Genomic DNA, 9,119 nt, shown 5'->3' with positions numbered 1-9,119 from the left:
GAGGACTATTGGGAGTTGTAGTTTCTAGGAGGAGCGCTTCACGCTGCTACCGGAAGTCAGCCAAGGCCATTTTCAGGGCGCGTCCATCGCAAATCCGGCGAAATACCCCGATTTAGGTTATGCTTGTTTCCGTGGCCGAGAAGGGTGTGCGGTTCTTTCGCTTGTCACCTCTCCCCAACTGATGAGAGCCAGGATAGGTTGGTAGGCCAGGAACCTCAGTTTTAGTCTCAGTAAAATGGCAGCTCAAGATAGTTTTGAAGTTGGAGCTTGATGAGGGTGAGTGATCTCTAGGAAGCACTTCCTTCAGCCTTGATGGGATCGAGAATGTGGTTGTTATTATACCTTTATTTTATCTTATTTTATTTTATCTTATTTTATTTTTTATTTTTAGGTGAAGAACCCAATTCTGAGTAGCCCCTTGCCTATGAAGCCCCACTTCTGAGAACATCAGAATTGTCCCCTAAACCTCTTTCAAGATGGCAAAGTCTTATGGGAGTCTAAACTACCAAATTAGTTGCGGTATTTCCTGGAGTCAACATTTATTGAGCAGCATTAGGGGCTAGAACAGAAAACAGCTGAAGAGGCCTCTGCCAAATTGGACCTGTTTATGACAAGTAAAATTGAATAGTATGTGGAGGGCAAGAACACATTCAAAAAGTGCAACTAAAAGTGGCTCTGGCATGCACTAGCAACGTGAATTATGGATTAGAGAAAGCAAAGGAGGCACTAGAAAACACATTAAGCAATGAAGGGTGCTTAGACTATTTTTCTGTGTCAAGAAGAGAATGTATGGAAAAGCCAAAGAGCAAGTTATGAAATACATGCTTAAAGTTGTAAGACTAGAGAGTGTCGGAGGTTGGCTGGAAGAGGAAATGGGCTTGAGTTTCTAATCCCCCTGCCTCCACCTCCTGAGTGCAGGCAGGGGTTATAGGCTTGACAGCTTTTACGCAATACTGGCGATCCAACTCGAGGCTTTGTTCATGCCAGGCAAACCAACTGAACTGCATCCCTAGCCTAGAAATCCAGTTTCTTTGTTGTGAGTTAGAGGGAACCACTAAAAAGTTTAGGTGAGGGAATAGTGGCACTGTGTGTGTGTGCGTGTGCGTGTGCGCGTCATGTATGTGTGTGTAAAATGAATTAGTTGCTATAGAGAAGTGACATCTGGACCCAAATGAGCAGTGAGCAAGGCAGACCTCAGAGACAGTTCCAAAAGAGATGGAAGGTCTTTAACAAAAGCTTATGGGTTGGATTAGTATGGGTGATGTTGACACTCACTGGGAAGGCAAAAAGAAGCCAATCTCCCAACATATGTGGGGAAGCTAAGGAAGAAAAGGTGACTTTAAGGGAGAGGCCTAATAGGTGATATATGTAAAAAGGCCAAGGTACTGACATAGACCCTGGGTGGACAGGAAAGTGATCTTAGGCAGAAATACAGAATTGAACAAAATAATAAAATATGGATGGTAGTTCACAAGCCCTGTTTTTAATGATGAGACAGAGAAACAATGCTTGAAGCAGTAGTAGCAGGTTAGGAGAGAGTTTTTCTACTTTGTCCCTAAAGCTTATTCCTCCAGCCAGCAGTCAAAGGTATCTTTAGACTTTTTAAAAAGATTTATTTATTTATTATATATAAGTACACTGTAGCTGTCTTCAGACACAGCAGAAGAGGGCATTAGATCTTATTATAGATGGTTATGAGCCACCATGTGGTTACTGGGATTTGAACTCAGGATCTCAGGAAGAGCAGAGCAGTTAGTGCTCTTAGCCACTGAGCCATCTCTCCATATCAGGTCTCTGCATGTCCGTCACTGGCTTCCTCTTGTAATTGAAATAAAATCCAAATTATAATTCACAACTTAGAGAATAATGAGACCGACCTTAGTTTCCCCAACTCACCTTAATTCCCCTTCACCCCAAGGCAAATCTCATTTCATTCCTACTCCTAGACTCCAGTTTCCTCTAACAGGAAAAGGCCAGTCTGGCCTCAGAGCCCTAACACTTGCTGTTCCCTCTGCTTGAGGTTGTCTTCCTCATATAGTCACTGAGTTATTTCTTTCAGATCTGAACACAATACCACATTCAGATACAAGCCACCTCTAAGTGTCTCTCCCTCAAATCTCAATGCTACTACCCTGTTTTTTTTTTTATACCAATACTGCCTAACATACCTTGACTTTGTTATTTTGTTATTTTAAGACCAGTGCAGAGAATCTCTCGGTTCTTTGTAACAGTATGGGAGAAACAAAGATTTGTAATATCTTAGGGTTTAGTAATGATACATGTACTTGTTCAGGAAATACTAGCAAAGAAGTGTCTCAAACTGTAAGTTACTATGCCTTTTTCCAACTGAAGTTTCTTAAGACCAAGGACAAAAGAAAAGGGGAAAAGTTGGTTCAAAACTATCACTTTACATTTTCAGGGACTGCTAATAGAGAACTTTTATTGTCTTTTAAAGATGATAACTTTTATGAAATTCAATCACCTAATTGCTTTAAAAACTCAGTACTTCAGTATAAAACAGGATATGAATTATGTTTCAAAATAAGACTGCTTAAGGTTGATTTCTCATGTCATTTAATCTAAAGGCATCAGGAAACAAAATGAAAATAAAGATTATAATTTGAATATTTTTGTCACCTCCAAAACTTATACACTGAAATTTAATCTTCAGTAAAACAGTGTTGGGAAATGGCATATGACAGGAGATATGTGACACCCTCATGATGCCTTTTTAATGAAACAACATGGAAGCTCAGAGAAGTTTGATAGAAATGTTTACTGATAAGTGACCTCTTTGAATTGTTTTAATTATCAAAATGAAGACGAGTTATTATGAGTTTGGTGGTATTTATGATATTAAAAATACTCTTGGAGAGAGGTGAAGCTTTAATGATTCCCAGTTACTAGACCAAGGACATACTAGTTTGGGAGCGAGGCTCTGTATTTGTGTTGACAGGAAAGGCAAAAAGGCTTTGGACTTGTTCCAGAGTGATATGGATCAGATTTGACAGGGGAAGACTCCCTCAAGATCTTGGTTATGCAAATGAAAATTTCAAAAAAAAATCAAACAGGATATGTAACTCGATCTTCTGATTCCTTGACATGGGGATAGCCTTATAACCAGCTTAAACATAAAAATGTCTCAGGGACAAAACAGCAGTCTCCAGACAGAAACACTCAGGCCAGTAAATATCAGGGATAACCAGATGACAAGAGGCAAGCTCAAGACCATAAGGGTGTGGGCTGAATTTGTTGGCATTCAGGACAGAGGCTCTGCTCCCAACACAGGTCCAAACCAGAAGGAGCCACAATAGATAATTTTTATGTAAAAAGATAAATTCCAAACTCTGTTATTCCAAATGATAAATATAATTTCCTAAGATAACCATAATCCCATTCTTCAAGTTAAAAATAGATTAAAAAATGGCCCAGCAAATTAGCAAGTAAACACCACCTGCTGCTAAGCCTGAGGACCCTCATTCAATTCTTTAGTCCCAGTGATTGGAGAAGAAAACTGAGTTCTTCAACTTTCATTTGACTTACACATATGTGGTATGGCATTTGCATATCCCACAACAAGGAAGCAAACACAGAAGGAACACATAGAAACACATCAATCTTTCAATCAATAAATATAAAATTAAAAAGAAATAGAATATATCAGCAAAAACTCCAGTTCACTGGTATTTCAGCCTATAGTTATTTAATATCTTCTTTCAATAATTGACCTATTAATATAAATCAGAATATAATGAAAGGCCACACTTTGTAATTGATTGATAATTCTCTCTAAATACTAGCTTTATTGAGATATAATTCACATATTGTACAATCCATCCATTTACATTGTGCAATTTTCCAGATGTGGAAGCACACCTAAAATGCCTGCGTGTGGGAGGCTGAAACATGAACCACTACAAGTTTGAAGTCAACATGGATGTCATGGAAAGACCATGTCCAATGTAAATAAATAAAAGCAGATAACAATTAATTTGTCTTAAATATATACTCAGGTTATAATGATTACCAAGTAATTTTATTTATTTTTACTTAAGCGTGAGTGGCAGTATGAGCATATGTGCTCACATGGGCCTAGAGCTGTAATTACAGGTGAATATGAGCTGTCTGACATGGGTTGTGACAACGAATCTGGGGTCCTCTGGAGGAGGAATAAGTGTTCTGAAACATCGAGCCACCTCTTTAGTCCCACAAAATCACTTCTAGAACTTCATCGCCCCAGAAAGAAACACTGTACACTTTAGTCTTTACTCCTTCTTGCCAATTTCCCTTCACAGAACTCAAGAAACCTGTAGTCAAATGTATGCCATTAAAGGTTTACCTCCTTAGAATATTTTCTAATGGAATATTAAAATATATAATTTTTTGGATAGATTTATTCTTTATTTTTTTCTCCACTTTATTAAATTAGATATTTCTTATTTACACTTCAATTGTTATTACCTTTCCCAGTTTCCAGGCAAACATCCCACTAACTCCTCCCACTCCCCTTTTATATGGGTGTTCCCCTCAACATCCTCCTCCCATTACCTCCCTCCCCCCAACAATCACTTTCACTGGGAGTTCAGTCTTGGCAGGACCAAGAGCTTTCCCTTCCACTGGTGCCTTTACTAGGCTATTCATTGCTACCTATGCAGTTGGAGCCCAGGGTCAGTCCATGTACAGTCTTTGGGTAGTGGATTAGTCCCTGAAAGCTCTGGTTTGTTGGCATTGTTATTAATATAGGGTCTTGAGCCCATTCAAGCTTTTTAGGTCCTTTGTCTGATTCTTTCAATGGGGGTCCCATGCTCAGTTCAGTGGTTTGCTGCTGGCATTCGCCTATGTATTTGCCATATTCTGCCTGTGTCTCTCAGGAGAGATCTACATCTGGTTCCTGTCAGCCTGCACTTATTTGCTTCATCCTTCTCATCTAGTTTGGTGGCTGTATATGTATGGGCCACATGTGGGACAGGCTCTGAATGGTTGTTCCTTCTGCCTCTGTTCTACACTTTGTCTCCCTATTCCCGCCAAGGGTATTCTTGTTCCTCTTTTAAAGAAGGAGTGAAGCATTTGTATTTTGGTCATCCTTCTTGAGTTTCATGTGTTCTGTGCATCTAGGGTAGTTCGAGCATTTGGGCTAATATCCACTTATCAATGAGTGCATACCATGTGTGTATTTCTGTGATTGGGTTACCTCACTCAGGATGATATTTTCCAGTTCCATCCATTTGCCTATGAATTTCCTAAAGTCATTGTTTTTTGATAGCTGAGTAGTATTCCATTGTGTAGATGTACCACATTTTCTGTATCGATTCCTCTGTTGAAGGGCATCTGGGTTCGATCCAACTTCTGCCTATTATAAATAAGGCTGCTATGAACATAATGGAGCATGTGTCTTTGTTATATGTTGGAGCATCTTTTGGGTATATGCCCAAGAGGTACATCTGTGTCCTCAGGTAGTTTAATATCCAATTTTCTGAGGAACCTCCGAGTGATTTCCAGAATGATTGTACCAGTCTGAAATCCCACCAACAATGGAGGAGTGTTCCTCTTTCTCCACATCCTAGCCAGCAGTTGATGTCACCTGAGTTTTTGATTTAAGCCATTCCGACTGGTGTGAGGTTGAATTTCAGGGTTATTTTGATTTGCATTTCCGTTATGACTAAAGATGTTGAACATTTCTTTAGGTGTTTCTCAGCCATTCAGCATTCCTCAGCTGTAAATTCCATGTTTAGCTCTGAACCCCATTGTTTGATGGGCTTATTTGTCTCCCTGCAGTCCAACCTCCTTAGTCTTTGTATATTTTGGGTATAAGGACTCTATCAGTTGTAGCATTGGTAAAGATATTTTCCCAATCTTTTGGTTGTGGTTTTGTCCTAACCACAGTGTCCTTTGCCTTACAGAAGCTTTGCAGTTTTATGAGATCCCATTTGTCGATTCTTGATCTTAGAGCATAAGCCATTGGTGTTTTGTTCAGGAAATTTTCTCCAGTGCCTATGTATTTGAGGTTCTTCCCCACTTTAACTTCTATTAGTTTTCCTGTATCTGGTTTGATGTGGAGGTCCTTCATCCACTAGGACTTAATCTTTGTACAGAGTGATAAGCATAGATTGATCTGCATTCTTCTACATGCTTGCCTCCAGTTGAATCAGTACCATGTGCTGAAAATACTATCTTTTTTCCATCGGATGGTTTTGGCTCCTTTGTCAAAAATCAAGTGACCATAGGTGTGTGGGTTCATTTCTGGGTCTTCATTTCTATTCCCCTGGTCTGTATGTTTGTCTCTGTACCAATACCATGCAGTTTTTATCACTATTGCTCTGTAATGTTGCTTGAGTTCAGGGATAGTGATTCCCCCTGAAGTCCTTTTATTGTTGAGAATAGTTTTAGCTATCCTGGGTTTTTGTTATTCCAGATGAATTTGCAAATTGTTCTGTCTAACTCTTTGAAGAATTGGATTGGTATTTTGATGGGGATTGCATTGAATCTGTAGATTGCTTTTGGTAAAATGGCCATTTTTACTATATTAATCCTGCCAATCCATGAGCATGGGAGATTTTTCCATCTTCTGAGGTCTTCTTCCATTTCTTTCTTCAGAGACTTGAAATTCTTATCATACAGATCTTTTACTTGCTTGGTTAAAGTTCCACCGAGATATTTTATATCATTAGGGACTATTATGAAGGATGTCATTTCCCTAATTGCTTTCTCTTTTGTTTCTCTTTTGTGTAGAGGAAGGCTACTGATTTATTTGAGTTAATTTTATACCCAGCCAATTTGCTGAAGGTGTTTATCAGATTTAGTATTTCTCTGGTGGAACTTTTGGGATGACTTAAATATACTATCATATCATCTGTAAATAGTGATATTTTGACTTTTCCTTTCCGATCTATATACTTTTGATCTCCTTTTGTTGACTAATTGCTGTGGCTAGAACTTAGAGAACTATATTGAATAAGTAGGGAGATAGTGGACAGCCTTGTCTAGTCCCTGATTTTAGTGGGATTGCTTCAATTTTCTCTCCATTTAGTTTAATGTTAGTGACTGGTTTGCTGTATATGGCTTTTACTATGTTTAGGTATGGGCCTTGAAATCCTGTTCTTTCTAGGACTTTTAACATGAAGGGGTATTGAATTTTGTCAAATGCTTTCGCAGCATCTAATGAAATGATAATGTGGTTTTTATCTTGCAATTTGTTTATATAATATAGTGGATTTCATTGGTGTTTTCCATATATTAAACCATCCCTGCATGCCTGGGATGAAACCTACTTGATCATGATGGACAATTGTTTTGATGTGCTCTTGAATTCGATTTGCAAGAATTTTATTGCATATTTTTGCATCAATATTAAGGAGCGAAATTATTCTGAAGTTCTCTTTCTTTGTTGGGTCTTTGGTTTAGGTGTAAGAGTAATTGTGGCTTCATAGAAGGAATTTGGTAGTGCTCCATCTGTTTCAATTTTGTGGAATAGTTTGGATAGTATTGGTATGAGGTCTTCTATGAAGGTCTGATAGAATTCTGCACTGAACCCATCTGGATCTGGGCTCTTTTTGGTTGGGAGACTTTTAATGACTGCTTATATTTCTTTAGGAGTTTTGGGTTTGTTTAAATGGTTTATCTGTTCTTGACTTAACTTTGGTACCTCTTATCTTTCTAGGAAATTGTTCATTTCCTCCAGATTTTCAAGTTTTGTTGAATATAGGCTTTTGTAGTAGGATCTGATGATTTTTTGAATTTCCTCAGATTCTGTAGTTATGTCTCCCTTTTCATTTCTGATTTTGTTACTTTGGAAAGACTCTCTGTGTCTTCTGGTTAGTCTGGCTAAGGGTTTATCTCTAATGTTGATTTTCTCAAAGAACCAGTTTTTGGTTCTGTTGATTGTTTTTATAGTCCTTTTTGTTTCTACTTGGTTGATTACAGCTTTGAGTTTGATTATTTCCTGCCTTCTACCCTCCTGGGTGTATTTCCTTCTTTTTGTTCTAGAGTTTTTAGGTGTGCTATCAAGCTGCTGATATGTGCTTTCTCCAGTTTTTCTCCAGGCATTCAGAGCTATGAGTTTTCCTCTTAGCACAGCTTTCATTGTGTCCCATAAGTTTGGGTATGTTCTACCTTCATTTTTATTAAATTTTAAGAAGTCTTTAATTTCTCTCTTTATTTCTTCCATGACCAGGTGATCATTCAGTAGAGCGTTGTTCAAGTTCCATTTATATGTGAGGGTTCTTCCCTTATTATTATTGAAGACTCGTTTTAGCCCCTGGTCGTCTGATAGGATGCATGGGATTATTTCTATCTTTCTGTATCTATTTTGGCCTCTTTTATGACCAATTATATGGTCTATTTTGGAGAAAGTACCATGAGGTTGTGAGAAGCAGGTATATCCTATTGTTTTAGGATAGAATGTTCTGTAAAATCTGTTAATTCCATTTGGCTCATGACTTCTCTTAGTCTATCTGTGTCTCTGTTTAATTTCTGTTTCCACGATCTGTCCATTGTTTTGAGTGGGTGTTTTAATCTCCTACTATTACTTTATGAGGTTCAATGTGTGCTTTGAGTTCTAGTAAGGTTTCTTTTATGTATGTAGGATCCCTTGTATTTTGAGCATAGTTTTTTAGGATTGAGAGTTCATCTTGGTGAATTTTTCCTTTGATGGATATGAAGTATCCTTCCTTTACTTTCTTTTTGACTTTTTGTTGAAAATAGAATTTATTCGATATTAGGATGGCTACTCCAACTTGCTTCTTCACACCATTTGCTTGGAAAGTTGTTTTCTAGCCTTTCACTCTGAGGTAGTGTCTGTCTTTGTCTCTGAGGTGTGTTTCCTGTGGGCAGCAGAATGCAGGGTCCTCTTTGCATATCCAGTGTGTTAATCTGTTTCTTTTTATTGGGCAATTGAGTCCATTGATGTTGAGAGATATTAAGGAATAGTGATTGTTGCTTCCTATTATATTAGCATTTGGATATGAGATTATGTTTGTGTGCTTTTCTTCTCTTTGTTTTGTTGCCAATATGATTAGTTTGTTTCTTTTTCTAAGGTGTAGCTTGCCTCCTTATGTTGGGCTTTACCATTTATTATCCTTTGAAGGCCTGGATTTGTAGAAAGATATTGGGTAAATTTGGTT

The sequence above is a fragment of the Rattus norvegicus genome, chromosome 1, assembly GCF_021556685.1.
Source record: "Rattus norvegicus strain SHRSP/BbbUtx chromosome 1, alternate assembly SHRSP_T2T, whole genome shotgun sequence".
NCBI classification, from domain to species: domain Eukaryota; kingdom Metazoa; phylum Chordata; class Mammalia; order Rodentia; family Muridae; genus Rattus; species Rattus norvegicus.
The sequence above is the reverse complement of the archived record's forward strand: the minus strand, read 5'-3'. Positions refer to the sequence as shown.